The sequence below is a fragment of the Ceratotherium simum genome, chromosome 34, assembly GCF_057802395.1.
Source record: "Ceratotherium simum simum isolate JZ-2026a chromosome 34, ASM5780239v1, whole genome shotgun sequence".
Lineage (NCBI taxonomy): Eukaryota > Metazoa > Chordata > Mammalia > Perissodactyla > Rhinocerotidae > Ceratotherium > Ceratotherium simum.
Window position 1 is genome coordinate 5,514,678 of NC_141933.1, and position 21,092 is coordinate 5,535,769.

Below are 21,092 nucleotides of genomic sequence, written 5' to 3' on the forward strand. Positions count from 1 at the left end.
TTTTTAAATGAAAAATCCACGTGTATTCTTTTATATCCAGTGAATCAGCAGAGAAATAAAAAATAACTATTTAATACTGGGGGGGAATATGGGGAAACAGAGACATTCATCTATTGTTGATACAGTGCAAACGGGTACCAGGTTTTTAAGGAAGAATATGACGATATCCAAGATGAATAAAAAATGACAGTACCTCTTGATTAGGTAATCTCATGAAGATTAAAAAGAATTTTATCAAAAAGGGGAGAAATTATTTATACAAAGGGTAATAGTAATAATGGTTATACTTCTTAACTACAATCCATGTGAGCTGTAAAATGGACATTATATGAACTATCATTTAATCTTCATAATAAATATATCATTCCCATTGTACAAGAGAGGAAACCACAGCTCAGAGATCAAACAGCTAGATGGCAGTAACGACAGTCAAGCTGGCACTGAAACCCTACATTACTAGGGTCACAACTGAGTTTAGGGCAGAAAGAAGACAAATGGAAATGCTCTACAGGCAGAAGGACCCAACAGAAAATCAGGGCTAGAAACAGATTTAGCACATACATGATAAGTTTAGCCATGAAAGTAGAGATTATCCAAAGGAACAGTGTGGAAAATAAGGAAGGCTGAAGAACAAAATGTGAAAGCAGCCTGGAAGAACACTAAAAAGGGGGCCAAGAATAGGAGGAAGAAAACCAGGAAAATATGCTGTCAGAGAACTTGTAAAATCTACAAAGAAAACTCTTCCCTGGATTTTGCTGCCAGGAAGACTTAAGCAACAAATAGTATTCTGAACATCTTTCTATAGCCCATGCATAAACACTCAAAAAGATGTGCTGACGTGGAGAAATTGGAAATTTTGTGCACTGTTGCTAGGAATGTAAAATGATGCAGCTATTATGAAAAACAGGAGGGCGGTTCCTAAAAAGAGTAAAAACAGGATTATCATATGATCCAGCAATTCCACTTCTGGGTACATACTCCAAAAGAATTGAAAGCATAGTCCCAAAGAGATATTTCTACACCCACGTTTATAGTAGATAATTCACAGTAGCCAAAAGGCAGAGGAAACCCAAGTGTCCAGTGACGGATGAATGAATAAACAAAATGTGGTAAACACGTCAATGGAATATAATTGAGCCTTTAAAAAAAAGAAAAGATTTCTGGAGCAAAGATAGTCTTCTCAACAAACGGTGCTGGAACAACTGGACATCACATGCAAAAAAATGATTCTAGACACAGACCTTATACACGTCACAAAAACTAACTCGAAACTGATAACAGACCTAAAGGTAAAATGCAAAACTATAAACCTCCTAGAAGATAACATAGAAAAAAATCTAGATGACCTTGTGCAATGGACTGAATGCTTCTGTCCCCTCAAATCTCATATGTAGAAATCCTAACTCCCAAGGTGATGGCATTAGGAAGTGGGGCCTTTGGGAGATACTTAGGTCATGAGAGTAAAGCCCACATGAATGGCATTAGTGCCATTGTAAAAGGGACCCCAGAGAGCTTTCCTGTCCTCTCTCTGCCATGTGAGAATACAAGCAACTCTGAAGAGGGTCCTCACTAGCACCTGACCACGCTGGCACCCCAATCTCAGATTTCAAGCCTCCAGAATTATGAGAAATAAGTTTCTGTTGTTTATAAGCCACCTACTCTATGGTATTCTGTTATAGTAGCCCAAGCTGACTAAGAAAACTTGGGTATGGCAACGACTTTTTAAATACAACACAAAAGGTAAAATTCATGAAAGAAATAATTGATAAGCTGGATGCCATTAAAATTAAAAACTCTGCCCTGCAAAAGACAATGTCAAGAGAATGGGAAGACAAGCCACAGACTGGGAAAAAATATTTGCAAAAAATACATCTGGTAAAGAACTGTTATCCAAAATATACAAAGAACTCTTAAAACTCAACAGTAAGAAAATGAACCGGCCAGCCCAGTGGCACAGTGGTTAAGTTCACAGGCTACGCTTCAGCGGCCTGGGGTTTGCAGGTTCAGATCGCAGGCGCGGACCAACGAACCACTTGTCAAGCCATGCTGTGGCGGTGTTTCATATAAAGTAGAGGAAGATGGGCACAGATGTTAGCCCAGGCCCAATCTTCCTCAGCAAAAAAAAGAGGAAGACTGGCATTGGATGTTCGTTCAGGACTAATCTTCCTCACAAAAAAAAGAAAATGAACAACTCAAAAATGGGCCAAAAACCTGAACAGACACCTCACCAAAGAAGATATACAGATGACAAATAAGCATATGAATAGACGTTCAATACCATATGTCAATAGGGAACTGCAAATGAGCACAACAATGAGATGCCACTACACACCTATTAGAATGGTCAAAATCCAAAACACTGACAACACCAAATGCTGACGAGACTCTGGAGTAACAAGAACTCTCATTCATTGCTGGTGGGAATGCAAAATGATACAGCCACTTGGGAAGAAAATTTGGCAGTTTCTTACAAAATTAAACATTCTCTTACCATAACATTTCAGCAATCGTGCTCCTTGGTATTTACTCAAATGAACTGAAAACTATGTTCACACAAAAACCTGCACACAGATGTTTATAGCAGCTTTTTTCATAACTGCCAAAACTTGGAGGCAACCAAGATGTCCTTCAGTAGCTGAGTGGATCAACAAGCTGTGGTCTGTCCAGACAATGAAACATCGCTAGGCACTAAAAAGAACGAGCTCTCAACTCATGAAAAGACATGGAGGAAACACAAATGCAATTACTCAGTGAAAGAAGCCAATCTGAAAAGGCCACATACTGTATGATTCCATCTACACGACATTCTGGAAAAGGCAAAACTATGGAGACAGTAAGAAGATCAGTGGTTGTTAGGGGTTAAGTGTGAGGCAGGGATGAACAGGCAAAATACAGAGGATTTTAGGGCAGTGAAACTATTCTGTAGGATACTACAATGGTGGATACACATGTCATTACACATTTGTCAAAACCCATCGAACGTACACCACCAAGAGTGAACCCCAGGGCCGGCCTAATGGCATAGTGCTTAAGTTGGCACGCTCCGCTTCGGCGGCCCGAGGTTTGCAGGTTTGGATCCCGGGCGTGGACCTATGCACTGCTTGTCGAGCCATGCTGTGGCAGGCGTCCCACATAAAATAGAGGAAGATGGGCACAGATTTTAGCTCAGGGCCAATCTTCCTCAGCAAAAAAGAGGAGGATTGGCAACAGATGTTAGCCCAGGGCTAATCTTCCTCACCAAAAAAAAAAAAAAAAAAAAAAAAAAAGAGTGACCCCAAATGTAAACTGTGGGCTTTGTGTGATAATGATGTGTCAATGTAGGTTCATGGATTATAACAAATGTACCACTCTGGTACCAATGCTGATAGTGGGGGAGGTTGGGGGAGGGGCGGGGGAAAAGAGGTAAATGGGAACTCTGTACGTTTGGCTCAATTTTGCAGTGAACCTAAAACTGCTCTATGAAATAGAGTTTATTAATTTTAAAAGTTGTTAAAATGAAAATTTTATGTATATTTTACAATAAAAAAGACAAGATTTGCTAAATAACTATTCATTTATAATGGAGCTTAAAAACAATATCACATACATCATACGTCATTTGAAAAGAAGACAAATAGAAAAGCTTTCTAAAAAAAGATTTCTTTCCACTGTTTAACAGTTGTACTTTACATGAAAAGACAAAAAGCAAAAGAATCCAGCTTACAATTGTGTATTTTACCTATTACTGCACCAAACACTGTACTTCTGAAAGCTTGTAAGAACAAAATGCTTTATTACACCAAACTAAAAGCAAGCTGAACTGTTTATGATTAAAACAAAAAAACCTAAAGCCCACTGATATGGGAAACAGCTATAAAGTACACTTTCTTTTTTTTTTTTTTTTGTGAGGAAGATCAGCCCTGAGCTAACATCCATGCCAATCCTCCTCTTTGCTGAGGAAGACCAGCTCTGAGCTAACATCTATTGCTAATCCTCCTCCTTTTTTTCTTCCCCAAAGCCCCAGTAGGTAGTTGTATGTCATAGTTGCACATCCTTCTAGTTGCTGTATGTGGGACGCAGCCTCAGCATGGCCGGAGAAGCGGTGCGTCGGTGCATGCCCAGGATCTGAACCCGGGCCGCCAGCAGCAGAGTGCGCGCACTTAACTGCTAAGCCACAGGGCCGGCCCTAAAGTACACTTTCAGTATGCAGCAATTAAAAAGAATGAGACAGATCTCTACATACTGTATGGGACTCGGTGAAAAGTGATGAGTAAGTTAAAAAAGTACACATTCCCAAAACTATACCGTTTCTATAAGCACATAGATAAGTATGCAAACACATAGAAAAAAGAAATCAAGAAGGTAGACACAAAGCTATAAACAGCAGAAAGTAGAAAATAATTGGGAGAAGGTATTCAGAAGAGATTTTAGTCATATGTACAATTTTACTTATTTTCAAAGCAAATAAAATCACACATTTAGTAGTTTTTTAAAAAAAAACTAAGATTTCCTATTCCAAACAGAAATATGGCAATAGAATAAAAAAGAAAAATTCACAATATCCTACCTCGAGTCAAGATTTCAAAACCAAAGCCAATAAAAGAGTTCATAAAATAAGCTAAGAATCATTAACAAAGTCAGCCTGGCCTTAATCACTTGTTCTGTGCAAGTTTATGACTTCTACATTAGAACACTTGCAAAAAATCCCACAAATTCAAATTATCCAAAGTTACGTTCTTTGAAAAAGGGAGAATTTTATTACTATTTCCATTTTACAAATGAAACAACTGAGGCTTAGAAAGGTGAAATAATTTGCCCGAAGTCAGAGAGCTAGTCAGTGTTTATCAAACCAGGGTTCCAATCCAGTTCTCATCAATGTTAACGACCCTTCCTCCAAACCCTTCTGGCTAGACTGCCTCCCTCCCAGAGATTGCTTCTTCATATGAAAGATGAACATCCCACACTCATCTTGAGGGAAAAAGTTAAAAGTAATGCATGTAATTAATCAAGCACAAGTGACAAGTGTAATAACAGGCACTGGACAAACAAAATAGGAAGAGACCCAAGTGACACCTACCCAGAGTAAGGCAGGTAGGGGGCATGGGCACAGGCAGTTCGGTTTAACTGAGGCCAAGTGCTGCACAACTGGAGGCCTGACAAAAACGTCAATGGCAGGAACGTACTCTACTTTTTTCTGGGGATAAACACAAACATGCCCAGTAGTGTTTATTTTTAAATCCTCACAACAATTCTGCTAAACTGGCTCTCTCTCTACCCCATGCCCTCTACAATCCTTTCTCATTCTTTCCTCATTGCCTGGGAAGATTATCAAGCTTTATTTTTTGAAGTTTGATGAAAACAATAGTTATATTGTCTATGCATTTCAAACTCCTTGGCCTCAATGGAAATTACTGGGATAGGACTAAAAGTAGATTATTAACTCTTCACCCCCGGGGTCAGCAGTGCTGGGACCAAACCCCCTAACCTTCCTCTAGGAGGGCTGTGGCAGAAGCAGGAACACAATTACAGGGTCTGCTAACCAGTGTCATAAAATGAGTTCCAACCCTAGCCCAGCCTACAGGCCACTGTGTCCCTTGATGCCTCCTTTGTTTCTGATGGTCTCTTTTTCATTTATTAGTCAAAGTAAAAAAATACTTTTAATATAAAATATGATTAATATTAGTGACTAATTACAAATAAGGCAGAGATTCAAAGATAAGAAATTAGAATTTTATGCCAATATATATGAAAATGCAGACAACATAAACAAATGTTAGAAAAATGTAAATTACCAATTGTGACTCAAGAAAAAAAAAGCCTCTAATGATCCTGTAATTATTAAAGCAACCAATCAGTCATTTTAAAATCTCAGACTGAAAACATCAGGCCCCAATGGTTTTACAAGTAAGTTTTACCAAACATTGAAGGAACAGATAATTCCAATTTTACATATAAACTCTCTGAGAGAATAAAGAGGAGGAAATACTACAACTCATTTTATTAGACTAAAATAACCTTGATGATAAAACTCATTAAGGTTGACACAAAAAAGGAAAATTACAGACCAATCTTACCAATGAACATAGATACATAAATCCTAAGATATCAGCAAGTCAAAAACAGACAAAAAACACATACCAAAAAAAAAAAAATACAGCTTTTTTTTAAGGAATATGTCATAATCAAGCTGGATTTATCCCAGAAACATAAAGTTAATTTCAATATTACCTTTTAGAGCAATTTTTCACATTACGAGATTAAAGGGGAAAAATCATATCATCATCTCAATAGATGCAGAAAGTAGATTCAATTAAATTCAATACCCATTTGTGATTTTTGTAATTCTCCATAAACTAAGATTGAAGGACTCTTCCTCAACCTGTTAAAGGAAACAAACAAACACAAAGTACCTATACATTTAATGATGAAAGATAAGTGCATCTCCTTTAAAACCAGGAATATGGCATGATGCCTGCCATTACCGTTTATATTCTCCATTGTAACGGCTGTCCTGAAGCAGTGCAATAAGACCGGAATAAGATAGAAAAAGTAAAAAGAATGGAAAGAAATGAACTGTCCATATTCAAAGATGAGATGATTATCTACATAAAACCCCCAAAAGAGTCCACAGGCAAATGATTAAGTTACAGAAGTTACTGCATATGAGCTGCATATAAAGCCACCTGCATTTCCATTTACCAGCAAATACAAAATTTAACATAAAAAGAAATCATTTACAACAGCAACAAAAACTATAAAGTACCCAGGGAATAAATCTAACAAAAGATGTGCAAGACTTTGTAAAGAGAAAAACCATAAAACTTTTTAAAAGACAACTACCTATAAACCAAAAATCAATTTCCTCTTCTACCTGGGTAGTATGAGGGCCACCAGAAAAGATCAGAAGACACTGAGATCCTTTTTTGTCCATTTATTCCACGCTTTCAATAAACATTTACTTTTTTAAAAACTTCCATAAACACAATAAAAAGACAAGTCACAAACTGGGAAAAGATATCTGTCACACAGATAATTAATAAAAGATTATTAAACGCCTACAAATAAGAAAAACAAACAACTCAATAGAAAAAAAAAAAGACATAAACAGGCATTTCACAAAAGTGGAAATCCAAATAGCCAAAAAGATGCTCAACTTCATTAGTAATCAGAGGGAAAAAAAACATTAAAATCATGCAAAAATAAATTAATTAATAAAAGTAAGCAAAGGACTTGAATAGACTTTCCTCTAAAGAAGATACACAAATAGCCAATAAGCACACGAAAAGATGCTCAACAACATTAGTCATTAGGGAAAGGCAAATCAAAACCATAATGAGATACTACACTTCACACCCACTAGGATGGCTATAATTTTTTAAAAAACGAAAAATAATAAATGTTGACAAAGACATGGAGAAACTGGAACTCTGATATAGTGCTGGTAGAAATGTAATATGATGTAGCCACTTTGGAAAACAGTTTGGTGGTTCTTCAAAATGTTAAACATCGAGTTACATTACCCAACAATTCTACTCCTAAGGATATACCAAGAGAAATAAAAACACATGTTCACCCAAAGATTTGTAGACAAATGCTCATAGCAGTATTATTCATAAAAGTCAAAAAGTGGAAACAACCCAAATGTCCATCAACTGATGAATGGATAAATAACACGTGGTATATCCACACAATGGAAGGTTATTCGGCAATAAAAAGCAATGAAGTGCTAATACTGATACACGCTACAACGTGAATGACCCCTGAAGACATCATGCTAAGTGAAGAAGCCAGACACAAAGGATCGCATATCGCATGATTCCATTTATGTGAAATATCCAGAACAGGCAAATCTACAGAAAGAGAAAGTGTATTAGTGGTTGCCTAGGGGTTAGGTAGAAATAGGAAGTGGCTACTAACGGGTACAAGGTTTCTTTTTGGGGTGATGAAAATGTTCTAAAATTAGATTGTGGTGATCATTACACAATTCTGTGAATATACTAAAACCCATTAAACTGCGCACTTTAAACGGGTGAATTGCATGATATGTGAATTATATCTCAATAAAGCTATTATTTTTAAAAAATAAGCTAAAAGTTCACACCCACCAAATTGGCAAATATAAAAACGTCTGACAATACCAAGGGTTGACAAGGATGTAGAAGAGCAGTGCTGGTAGGAGGGTAAATTGGTACAACCATTTTGGAAAACAATTTGCACCATTTACTAAAGTTAAAGACGTGTAGGTCCCATTAGCCCGCAATCCTCTCCAAGGTTTATACCCGGGAGAAACATTTTTGCACTTGTTCAAAGCAGCACTGTTTCTGTACTGGAAACAATCCTATCCTCCAGTGATAGGGCAAAGAATAAAATGAGACATATTCAGCCTGAAATAGAACACAGAAGTGAAAAGTTATAAACTACAGCAACATGCATCAATGAGGACAAACCTCGCTCTCTGCAGGCCCTCACCTCCCTCCCTTCCCAGCTTCAATCCCAGGCCTCATAATCACTCCCTGACCTGCTCTTGCTTTGCCACTTTTGCTTGGGGAAAACCACAATTCCAACACAACTGCAACACTGCTTACTCTGCTTCAGCTAAGAACACAACCGCTGCTACACAACACACTTTAAACTCAGGATTGCTCCCCTCCAGTAAGCCACTCCACGTTGCTAATCCATTCACGTTCTTACTTTCCCATAGAATATTCCATACTTTCTCTCTTCTTACACCCCACTAGACCCTACTCAACCTCGTTTTCACTGACTGTTGATAACTTCTTCCTATTTGACTAAGTGGAAAAAAAAAAGGAAGAAAATGACCACATGCTCCCACTATCCCAGCCCCCTACTCTGCTCTCTCTCTCCTCTTACCAAGGCCCCTTCCCTGCTGCCTTCCCAAGAACACAGCTCCAGCAAGAGTCCCCTCTCCCGCTTCAAGCTGTCCACTCCATACAGAATCATTTCCCCCCAACATTACAAAAATGCTGTAATTTCTCCCATCTCAACAAAACCTTCTCAGGGTCCCAAATCTCCCTTCAGCGCCGTGGCCTGTGCCCACGAAAGAGCTTCCTCTATTTGCCATCCTCTTCTCTCAACCCTTCCTGAACCCTCCCTTCCAGGCTTTTCCCGAGCCACCGTGTGGGAACTGCTCTTGTCACGTTCATCCATGACTTCTGTGCTGCCCTATCCACTGGAGAAGTCTTGGCCCTCATTTTTCTTGACATCACAGCAGTAGCGCTGGGCACAGGGTCTCACTCCCACCCCCATGACAACACTTTCCTTGGCTTCATAGATGCAACACAGGCCTGGTCCTCCTCTGCCTCAAGAGGCTGCCCCGTCTTCCTTGCTGACTCAGCCCTCATTTCTCTGTGTTCTCACTCAACCTCAGGACTTTTAAGTGTCATCAAAACACTCAAGACTCTTATTCGTCTTCAGCCCAGACCTCTCCCCTCAACTCCAAACGCCATAATCCTACTACATGTCTCCAGTTGGCTCTCTAAAAGCCTCACAACTTAACATGTCCAAACCCAACTCCTGATCTTACCTCCACAACCTGCGCCTTCCTGAGTCTTCCCTTTCTTCAAAAATGGCAACTCCCACCACAAGCAAAAATCCCCGGTGCCACTCTTCACTCAGCTTTCACACCCATGCTCGCCGTGTCAGTACAGCCCCGCTGGCTCTCCCTTCAAGAGGTGTCCAGAATCCAACCACTTCTCACTTCCACTCCCTGTTTCCCCTTTGTCTGAGCTGCCACTATCGCTCGGCTAGATCCTTCCGGCAGCGGGGGGGGGCAGCTATTCTTAACACAGCGTCAGGGGGACTTTCTAAAAACATAAATCAGATCTCAAGTCACACCTCTGCTCAAAACACTACAATGCCCATCTCATTCAGAGAAAAAGACAAAATCCTAACAATGGCCTGCTCCCAAGCCCTCCCCACCCCCACTGACCTTATCTCCTGCCACTCTCCAGGCTCTCCCTCCAACCAGCTGGCCTCTCTACTGTCCTCCAACCCAGCAGGCATAACTTTCTTAGCACCTCTGCAGGACTCCCTGTCTATAAGGCTCCTCCCACCCCACTCCCTCCCTCAGCTCCTTCTGCTCAGAGCTCCCCTCTCAGGGAGGCCCACCCTGACCATCCACCTGTTCCCCTGCTTTCTCTTTCTCTCTGCTGTATCACCATTGACTGTTGTATCTTTGGCTTATCTATTATCTGTCTTTCCCCACAAAAATGTAAGCTCCACGAGGGCAGGGAGAGTTCTGTCTGCTCTGCTCACTGCTGATACACCCAGCATCAGAAGATAACACACAGATTGGGCGGGCCCCGTGGCTTGGTGGTTAAGTGCGCGTGCTCCGCTGCTGGCGGCCGGAGTTCGGATCCCAGCGCACTGACACACTGCTTCTCCGGCCATGCTGAGGCTGCGTCCCACATACAGCGGCTAGAAGGATGTGCAGCTATGACATACAACTATCTACTGGGGCTTTGGGGGGAAAATAAATAAATAAATAAAATCTTTAAAAAAAAAAAAAAGAAGATAACACAGAGAAGTACTCAAACATTGGGCCGGCCCGGTGGCTTAGTGGTTAAGTGCACGCGCTCCACTGCTGGCGGCCCGGGGTTCGGATCCCGGGCGCGCACCGATGTACCGCTTCTCCGGCCATGCTGAGGCCACATCCCACATACAGCAACTAGAAGGATGTGCAACTATGACATATAACTATCTACTGGGGCTTTGGGGGAAAAAAATAAATAAATAAAATTAAAAAAAAAAAAAAAAGAAGTACTCAAACATTTGAATAAATGAATCTCAAAAAATGGGGGGGGGCAACAAAACAAAGTGATTCAATATATATAGTTTAAAGACATGCAAAAATTAAGTTATATTATATAAGGATACATTCACAGATGGCAACACCATAAAGTCAAGCAAGAAACAGATACATGCAGGGTAGTGCAGGCCTTGGGGAGGTCAGAAGAAGAAAGGGCTGGTCAGAGGAGGACACAAGGGAGCCAAAGGTAGTGGTAACATTCCATTTCTTAAGCTGCTTAGTGGGTACACGATTGTTGGTTTTAACATTCAATATCTGTACACATACTGATATGTAGTCTTTGAATATATGACCTCATTAAAAATTAAAATTAAAAAAATAGATTAAAGGGGCCGCCCCAGTGGCGTAGTGGTGAGGATCACGCACTCTGCTTTGGCGACCTGAGGTTCGCGGGTTCGGATCCCGGATGCAAACCTACACACCACTCGTCAAGTGGTGGCGCCCCACATACAAAACAGAGGAAGACTGGCACAAATGTTAGCTCAGCGACAATGTTCCTCACCAAAAAAAAAGTTAAGTGAAAAACAATTTGAAAAAAAATAAAATAAAATAAAATAAATTAAAAAAAAATAAGACTAGAGGAGAAGAGGCCAAATCCAGCCTACCACCTGTTTTTGTAAATAAGATGTCATGGGAAGACAGCCATCTTCACTGCTACATGTTGTCTATGGCTGCTTTCACACCACCATGGAAGAGTTGAGTAGTTATAGAGACCAAATAGCCCACAAAGTCTAACATATTTACTAACTGGCCCTTTACAGAAAAGAGTTGTCTGGTTATAATGTGGAATTTGTAAAGAAATTAAGTGCAAAATAAAAAAGATCCAATCAGCTGTTAAAATACACTGATCCCTCAAGGCTGATGTGATTTTCTTCAACAGCACAGTACACTGAAAAAATACAGTTCCATATAACACGGGAGACTCCGAAGCAAACGAGTTTCCTTATAATGTCATAAGTGCCAGAAAGAAACAGAAATTTTAAAGAATGTTTTAGAAAGCAAAGTGCAAAACCTCAAACTTATGATCTCAACTCCTGCCAAAGTAAGGAAATATTATCACATTTATGTGAGTACAACATATATAACATAATCCAAACTTGGAAAAAAAAAAACAACTTGCAGATAAACACTAACTCCATAACCTCCACCGACCCGTATCACCATCCCCTGTACATGTGAACTTCTCCGGAGCAGCTAGTTAGACCTCACACATCCTCTAGGATCCCATAATACGCCGTTTCACTTCTTCAGGGCATTCACTGCACCTGATATTAGAGTCATTTCTGTACCTACTTCTCTTGTCATTAGGAATAAGACTGATAACAGTAATAATATTAATAGAAATATTACTCTGTGCTAGGCACTGTGCTCATTAGTTTATATTCAGTATTCATTTCACAGATAAGGAAATTAAGGAACAGAGATGTCATCTAAGATTAGAATCACAGAGCTGGAAGACCGTGGGTGCCGGAACACAAAGCCAGCTATTTTAGGCCCTGCGCACTCTTGACCTCCACAACATACTCTGAACTAGGGAGAGAACAGGTACTAATCTGTGAAAACTCCCTTAGCTTAAACTACGCCCATGATAGGCGCCAAATGCATGGTTGTTGAACCCATCTAAGAGTGTCATAAAGTGAGGACAAGAGGTCCACAGGGGAAAGGGCAGTCATCCAAAGAGTACTGGTTAATCGGAAGGGGCAGGGTCTCAACTCGCAGGCAGCTGAGACCTACCCACTGCCCACAGGCAACAGAAACCCTGTGTGTCTACGGCAATAAAAGAAAACTGGGAGACACTACCCCCTCATCTACTACAACAACAAAAACTGACATGTACTACCACCCAAAGGAAATAACTCAGAAGCTGAGCATTTACTCTTCATGTTCAGTGAGATCCAGCTGTGATGTCATTCTCCAAACAAATGGCACTTCAAATTATGGTCTAGTGGGGCCACCAAAACTCTAAGGAATCCCCCAGGAACTGAGATTTCTCAGCTGCCTACAGGTCCATTCTCCAGCATGGCCCAAATTTTTCTCTAAGAATCAACGACCTCTAAGTTCTGCTTCAGCTCCAAAATCATGATTCTCATGAAAGGAAGCCCCAAATGGCCAATCAAGTCAATACTTGTCAGTGTTCCTCCCGCCACTGCCCCCATCTGGGGACGGAAAGCTCAGATTTCACCAAGGTCCAGCCAGTGTCTACTACCTCCACTAGGCCACCACGGAGGGTGCCTTGTGGGCAGGGTAACACAGCCACCCTGATTAGGGTCTCACAGGGCCATGAGTGCTCAGGTGAGTGCGCCTTTCTCCTCCTGTCCAAGTGTGTCTCTCACGCCAGCACTGTTGTTCAGATTACATCCAGGTACAGGAACCCCAGGCTCCAACCAGCCATCCGCACAGCTTTCTCCAAGTCCGACTCAACAGTCAGGCATACTCTTGTTTCTGCAGGCTTTTTATTTTTATTTTTCTGCAGCCTTTTTAGTTCTGCTCTCAAATGTTCCAAAAAACAATCTTTCATTCATCTTTCCTTTGGGCCACCAGACTTCATGGCAGTCAACCTTTGGGGCACACAAACCATTCCAAGTCAATATATATTCCCACTGTAAGAAAATCTGGAACTAACAAAACCCTAGTTTTCTCCAGAGTCACTGAGAAGTACAAAATCCGAGCCTCCTTATATCAGTAAAAAGATGTTCAGGACCTATCAAACTTTATTCATACAAATTCACAGTCGACTATGTAGTCTTCACTAATACTTATAAAACAAGTCAATACTAGCCAGCTATAAGTGCCAAGTAGTAAACCGCCTCTACTCAGAGTAAACCCAGAACTTTGCTGAGTCTGTGACATGAAAATGTCCCAGTTAAGGCAAGAAGCCTTTCGAGCACTGCCAAGATTCCCTTTTACTTGCTTCTTCACCACCTAGCCAAGCTATCTGGTATGCAGATGACGATAATCATTCAAAATCTGAAATAAACTGGGTATTGATCCGACTAGTAACTATCTTCCCTCTCCCAATAAAGAAAAATAAAGGGGGAGGGAGAGAGGAAGAAAGAGGGTTTCCGTGGCAACTAAACCTAAGCCAAAGTCAAAAGGCCATAAAAACAAATCTCCAGTCAACCTAGATCCAGAGTGCAGCAGGAAAAACTCATCCCCACAGGAAGCACCATCGATTCCAACGATGCTCAAGATGTCTAGCGCGAACCTACATCAAGCCTCTGATGGTATGGAACGAGTCAGTGCTTCAAGTCTGAGCGAATGACAACCAACGTCTGTGGAGCAAAAGACAATAGTACAGATCAATCCTATCTGTCATTACATGCTTCACTTGCATAGGAAAAACCACATTGCTTTTTAAGACACACCAAACCCAGAAGGCAAGTCAAAGTAACCATTAAATACACATGAGAAACGAAGGTCTATTTTATCTTTGGCGAGAGACTTCTGGCAATCTCCGCCACCCACCCAGCAAACCCAAGCTCTTTCCCCTGAGGACTCCAGGCCTCTCACTAAGAGCCTACTTCCTTACACCATGTACAAACAAGCTTCCTTATCTGGTCTCCCAGCCAAAACTACACCTCTTTTGTAATTGCTGCCTCTCCCTCTAGACAGCAAGTCCTTAAGTGCCCGTTCATGAGTGAATCCCTAATACAGTTCCCGGCAGAATAAGGACTCAATTAATATATTTGCTGATCAAATAAAGGTCAATTAGAAGAATTAGACGGGGGGAGGGGTCGCTTGTCATTCTCAACATGGCCATAGGCCAAATTTCAGGATGAAGGATTAGAACATGCCTCCATGACCTTCTCTCTTTCATATGTCCAGATATTAACATTCAGTGGCTGAAAATGTATCCAGTTTTTACACTAACATTCTTCCATTCCATAAACTGGATAATCTAGACTGTAAGTAGGTGTGAGAAAAGGATCTCTGCCCTTCTCTCACTGCTGCCCTCACCTGCCAGGAGGAAGAACACTCACCCATGTGGGTCAGAGTCCAGGGCACCCAGCAGCCCCCTTTACTAGCGGGCAAGGGTCACTGGGCTGAAGGTGGAGCACTGAGTATGCCTCTCTCTCGCCCTCAAAGGGCAGAAGTGGAAATCCGATCCAGGGCTAACTCTCTGCAAATAGGCCTTCATTTACAAAAGAAAGACAATGAAGCTGGCATCTAAAAACAGAAGTGACAGCTGACTGACAGGATGAGAGCAACAGATACAAAACTCAAAAATCACAGAAGTATAAGGTTATTTAGCACAGGAGACAACAACCCTAACACCCGAGGGCACTGCTACATTTCGGCAAATACGGTCATGTATTTTCATGAGGTAAAGGAAAAAAAGTTTCTAAATTATTTTCTAAAATTGACTCATTTAACATTTCCTTTAAAGTTCAGTCTTTGAGCCACTGAAAATAACATACATATACCATCTCTCCCCACTACTAAGTAACCTCCAAGGCAGGTGCAGGTACTGCTGTGACAGAGCTCACAGGTCACCCGAAGGATTCCTTGACCCACAACTAGTCCCTAAAACCTGTGCTCTAGAACAGCGGTTCCGAAACCTAGGTGCACTGCAGTATTACCTGGGGAGCTTTTTAAAAATATATTCTCGGGGCCCGCCCTGTGGCGGAGCAGTTAAGTGCACGCGCTCCGCTGCTGGCGGCCCAGGTTCGGATCCTGGGCGTGCACCGACGCACCGCTTGTCAGGCCATGCTGTGGCAGCGTCCCATATAAAGTGGAGGAAGATCGGCACAGATATTAGCCCAGGGCTAGTCTTCCCCAGCAAAAAGAGGAAGAGGAGGATTGGCATGAATGTTAGCTCAGGGCTGATCTTCCTCACAAAAAAAAAGATTTAAAAATATATTCTCAATCCCACTGTAAAGTTCCAGAGGTGGGGTCCATCATCCATGGTCTTAAAAAGTGTCCCAAACAATTCTCATGCAGGCCAGTCTAGCATCTATCTAAATAGAGGAGGGCTTCTCGACCTCGGCGCTACTGATATTGAGGCTGGATAATTTTTTTGTTGTGCCAGGGGAAGAACGGTGCTGTCCTGTGCATTACAGGATGCTTAGCAGCATCCCTGGTCTCTACCTTCTAGAAGCAAGTAGCACACTGCCCACCCCCACAGGTGTCACAAGAAAAATGTCTCCAGACATTGCCAAATGTTTTTCTGGGGTGCAAAATCGCCCCCCAGTTGAGAACCACTGATCTAAAATAAATCAAAAACCAATCATTTGAGGTCCTCTTAAGAAAGGGAAGAAATCAGAAAGCTGCTTAAGCTAAAGAGGCCAAATCTATTTTTTCAGTCCGTCTCACATAAAAGTAGCTGACACTACACAGGCCACAGTGGGGCTCAGACACTGACATGTGAGGAGGATCAAACCACAGCCTCCTGTGCTTTTTATGAAATAGACTCAGTGCTGAGTTGTAGTTGAGCAGATAGCTAGAAGAGCTTCACTGTCACTATCATTTGGTCTTCTTAAGGGTAATAAAACATCGTAAAATTTTAGACCAATCCACACTCAGATTGCCTCTCAAATATCCAAAACATAAAACTGAAAGATACAAGTTTATCACAGAAACAAACTAAATACCGATTCTGACAAATAACGTTTTAAGGATGAGATGTTTTATGTGTAATAAGCACATTACCTTTGTACCAAATCCATGCAAAAATTTCTTTTAAAGAAGATAAGCAAACCTCACCCTGTTGAGTCTTAATTTTATTACTCTTCATTTTCTGCCCAACTATGTGGTCTGATTCCCAAATTCTCAAGTAGTTAACTGAAACTAGCAAGACTTTCTTTTGTTTTGCTATACTTTACACAAAACCTAGTTTTCTAATCCAAAACAATCTTCTTCCTGTTCTTGAGTAAGTTACACCAGCAAGATGCTCATCTCTACTTAAGCCTGAGTCTATCAAAATAAAACCTCCCCAGAGCAATAAGGCAGGCCAGGGCCCAAACAAGTAGTACCAAGGGAAGGGTGCGCATGGTTTCCAATACCAGGCAGAAGAGCACAGGGCAGGAATTAAACACTGCGAGTGTACGTGTGACTGAGTGGATGGCACTTTGTCGGATATTCTAGACTCCCTGATGGGACACACTGAAAAGCAAGACAGCTCCCAAAGACCCATCCAGGACAACAGCTATTTCCCAAATTATCTTCACTGAAGTATATTCCAATACACAGTAACCTTTCAGACCCCATAATAACCCAGCAGTACACTGAAAAACCCTGGAGATACCGATGTGGGGGCCAATCATATTCAGGAGTAGTATCCAAAAGTACAGGAGGGACAGAATCTGACTTGCACCTGATGGGCCTTTCTTTATTTCACCACCTCTCAAACAAAACATTCTGAGACACCACCACTAACAACTCCAGGAAACGTTTGTGATTCAGTGAATCTTCAACCACTCTTCTCCGAAAAAAGTAAAATAACTTCCAATTCGTTTCCTCAGCCCCACTGACTCTTACATATACAGAGCTTTCTAAACACAGTCGCAAAGCGCCAGAGCTTAAACACTCATTTGACTTCCTAATAGTATGTCAACATTTAAAAATCAAACTTAAACTAATAACAGCCACTAATTACTAAGCTGATTCTCCGTGCAGGCACCGTTTCTAGCCGCTTCACATGTATTAACTCATTTTCCCAGCAAACTTAGGAGATAGACACTCTCATGATTCCCACATTACAGAGGAAGCAGAGAGGGTCAGTAACTTGTCCAAGGTCACAGAGCTAGAAAGCGGTGAGGCCAAGATCTGAATCCGGGCAGTCTAACTCCAGAGTGAGGACAGCTCAGCCACCACCACCTCCTAGGAGACCCTCCAGCGGCTGGAAATCGGGCGTCTCTTTCCCACTTGCTGCCTACCAGCAGCATGACCTTGAGCACAAAACCGAAGTAAACTCCACAAGAACTAGTGCCGTGAGGATGAAAGGAAACAGCTCCCGAGCGCCCCTCCCATAAAAGCAAAATATAAACAAAGCTCCGGGCGACCCGCGGAGAAGTCCCGGGAAAATCACAGGAAGCTCCGACGCTGGAACATCAGGACGCAGACATGCACCCAAGGACTCCTGCCGGGCACCCGCGACCGAGGGGCCAGCTGCGATCAGAGCCGGCAGGCTCCAGGAGGAGCCCCCCAAACCCGCACGGAGAGGCTTCTTTAAGAGGCAGGTCCCCGGAGCCCCGGCAGGACCAGCCCCTCGCTCACACTCGCCGGGGAAGCGTCCGTGCCCGGGGCCGCACTCGAGTCCCGACCCCGGAGTTGGAGAGCCGCTCGGGAGGCGATTTAAACCCTCGGAGCCGGGGCCGGTGGCTCCCAATGACTCTGCGGCGGCGGAGCAGAAACCCACAGAACTTGTTTCCCGGAGAACCGAGTCCAACAATGGCCTCGCGAGGCTCCGGCGAGCGGCCGCCGCCGCCGGCCCCGCTCCGGGCCGCGCCGAAGGGAGTTCCCGGGGCCCGGGCGGCGGGCGGAGCGGGCGGAGGAGCCGGGCGGTGAGGGCGCGCCCCGCCCGCCGCCCGCCGCCCGCCGCCCGCCGCCCGCCGCGCAAGGCCGCGGACGTCAGCGCGGGCGCAAAGTTCGCCGCCCGGCCGCGTCCCGCCCCGGCGCCCGGCCCGGAGGGACCCCGCGGCCCGCGGACGACCGGCTGACAAGCGGGGACCGGAGCCCGGGCACCGCGCCTCCCGGGCCGCCGGGCGGCGAATTCCGGGGAGGAGGGGGCCGGGGCGCTCCTCCCCGCGCCGCCGAGGCCGGGCAGAGGAGCCCCGCCGCAGCCGCCGCCCGCGCGCCGCGCCTCCCGCGCCCCCCGCGCCGCGGCCCGCGCCGCCGCCCCACCCCCACCTTACCTGGAGGCGCCCGCGACCCGCCGCTAGTCGCGCTCAGGCGGGAAACGCGCTCACCGACACCATCAGCGAAGCGCCCAAAATGGCGGACGTATCAAGCAGGCCTTGAGTTCCCCCCGCCCTCCCCCGGCCGCCTCGCAGCCAATCGCGGCCCTGCCCCTGCCCCCAGCTCCGCGCTCATTGGCCTCCCTCTCCCGCCCCCTGCGACCTATTGGATCGCCCAGCGGCCCCGTTGCCCCCACTCCGATTGGCTGGCGGGCCCCGTCCGTCAAGCGCGAGGGGCGCATTCTTTTCCCATGGACTTGACGGATCCGGAACCTCTAGGACCCCGGAGTCTGGAGAAGCAAATCAAACCGGGCGCAACCTGGCTGGGTCTCCCCTACGCCGTAGCAACAGCAGGGCCTCTGCTTGACGGACGCTTCAGACCACCAATCCGATAGCCAGTGCTTTTTAAAATGAAATCGAGCCAAACCAATCGTGGCCCGGGAACTGGGAGCTGCCGGGGAGCCAATGGGGGAGCGAGGCCGGCGGGCGGGCGGGCGAGCCGGAGGGCCTGGAGGAAACCGGTGATGACGTGAGCCACAATGTGTTCCGGCGGCGGAAACCGGCCTGAGAGGGGGAATTAGCTCAAATGGTAGAGCGCTCGCTTAGCATGCGAGAGGTAGCGGGATCGATGCCCGCATTCTCCAAGGCTGCATTTTATAAAGACGGTCGCCCTTCGTGGTCACTTTACCGAGAAAAGGTGGCTGTGCCAGGAGTGGGGTCAAAGTGAGGGGCCGTGTGCCCTTAGTTAGCTGTGCGGGGGCCACCACCGCGAGAGAGGAGAACTGCAGGGATCTCCCTTTTGCCCTACGGAAGGATTGATACACGAGCTTCTTCCACAATGCCCGTCGGGGCCCCCGCCACCTCCCTGCCTCCTGCAGAGGGCCGGGCGGGGACACCCAGGAGTAGCCCACCATCTGCTCACCTTTACGCACTTACTGCTAATAACCTGCCTTGATCCTCAATGGATGCGGAGCGCCGTCCAGGGTCACGTGACAATCAGCCGGGGGCGAAAGTGGGCGGAGGACTGAGAAGGGCAGGCGAGGTTAGCCCGCGTGAAACCCAGCCGGGGTTCAGCAGGACGCAAAATCGCGCACCCACCGGTGTGCGTGCGGCGGGGGAGGCTTGGGCTGGTGGCTGCCGAAGAGGAGGAGCTGCTCATTCGTGGGCAGCCTTCCCGTGGGCACTTGGTCTGCGCCCAGCCTGCGGGCGTGCACGGGGAGCAGAGGGTCCCGGCTCTGACCGCCTGTGGGGGACGGTCAGACACCACCTGGGCCGCACCAGGTAGTGCTAAGCAGGTGGTAAATAAAACAGTAGTGGGCGCCCTTCCTGAGCAGGTTGCATTTCAACTCGCGGGACAGGGAGGACCGAGCATGAGCTCCTGGGTCCAGGTGCTAGAGAGGGAGACCAGAGACCTCAAGGAGGGGCTTTGGAGCGCTGGGGAGGCAGGCATGGTTGGGTTGCAGTGGGAGAGGGACATGGCAGAGAGAGGAGGTGGCAGAAGTGACTGGGTCGTGCGGGGCCTTGAGAACGCCAGCATGCCCGGGAGAAACCAACAATCCCGGATGCTCAGTTGGGCAGGGGCCTGGAGTGACAAGGGGGCTCCATGCAGGGAGCTTGTGGGTCCTTCCCAGGCTTTAGGGCAGCTGACTGGTGGTGATGGCTTGGTCAGGGGTGGCCACTCCTGCTCGAGGAGGACAGGGCGTGTTACTGGAGGCTTCCCCAGGCTGCCGCCCAAGAAAAGTGACAGTGAGCATGGAGAAGTCAGGACCAGCAGAGTTGGCCACCAGCCTGCCTTCCTGATGCCTGGTATCTTTCTGCACCTGCACCTCTGCCCTTTGCACTGGTCCCAGCTGACCTGAGCTCCCTCCACCTCACTGACCCAGATTCTCTGAGCCCCCATGCCCAACGGGGAAGCCCAGCTTGAGTTGGGTCAACCCCAGCGACTGGGGAGCTGGGTCTCCAGTGCAAACATGCCTCTCCCCCAGCTTACCCCCTCAGCAGAGCCTGTGGCTGGAGGCAGACTCTCTAGAAAGAGTTCATTGCTGGTAGCTCCAGAACAGTACTTTGTTTGTTTGTTTGTGAGGAAGATCAGACCTGAGCTGACATCCATTGCTAATCCTCCTGTTTTTTTTGCTGAGGAAGACTGGCTCTGAGCTAACATCTATTGCCAATCCTCCTCCTTTTTTTCCTCCAAAGCCCCAGTAGATAGTTGTATGTCATAGTTGCACATCCTTCTAGTTGCTGTATGTGGGACGTGGCCTCAGCATGACCGGAGAAGCGGTGCCTCGGTGCGCGCCCGGATCCGAACCCGGGCTGCCAGTAGCAGATCGTGCGCACTTAACCGCTAAGCCACGGGGCCGGCCCCCAGAACAGTATTATCATCCCCATTT

At 45.2% G+C, this 21,092-nt stretch overlaps 1 protein-coding gene and 1 non-coding gene across 9 annotated transcripts in view; one reads left to right on the forward strand and one right to left on the reverse strand.

Moving 5' to 3' along the window:
• The window catches only part of PPP6R3 (protein phosphatase 6 regulatory subunit 3), a 140,650-nt gene extending 121,889 nt beyond the window's left edge, over positions 1–18,761 (reverse strand). For 6 of the 8 annotated variants that reach the window (XM_087422524.1, XM_087422523.1, XM_087422522.1 and 3 more), the window contains exon 1: positions 18,661–18,761. The gene's annotated coding sequence lies outside the window, so the exon portion shown is untranslated. Of the gene's footprint in view, positions 1–13,928; positions 14,080–18,660 lie in introns of all 8 variants that reach the window. The other 2 variants (XM_087422519.1, XM_087422518.1) reach the window with 2 other exon arrangements.
• A 512-nt stretch (positions 18,762–19,273) lies between these two features.
• Positions 19,274–19,346, forward strand: TRNAA-AGC (transfer RNA alanine (anticodon AGC)). The gene has a single exon. It is a non-coding gene; the product is annotated as a tRNA-Ala (tRNA).
• Positions 19,347–21,092: the final 1,746 nt, after the last annotated feature.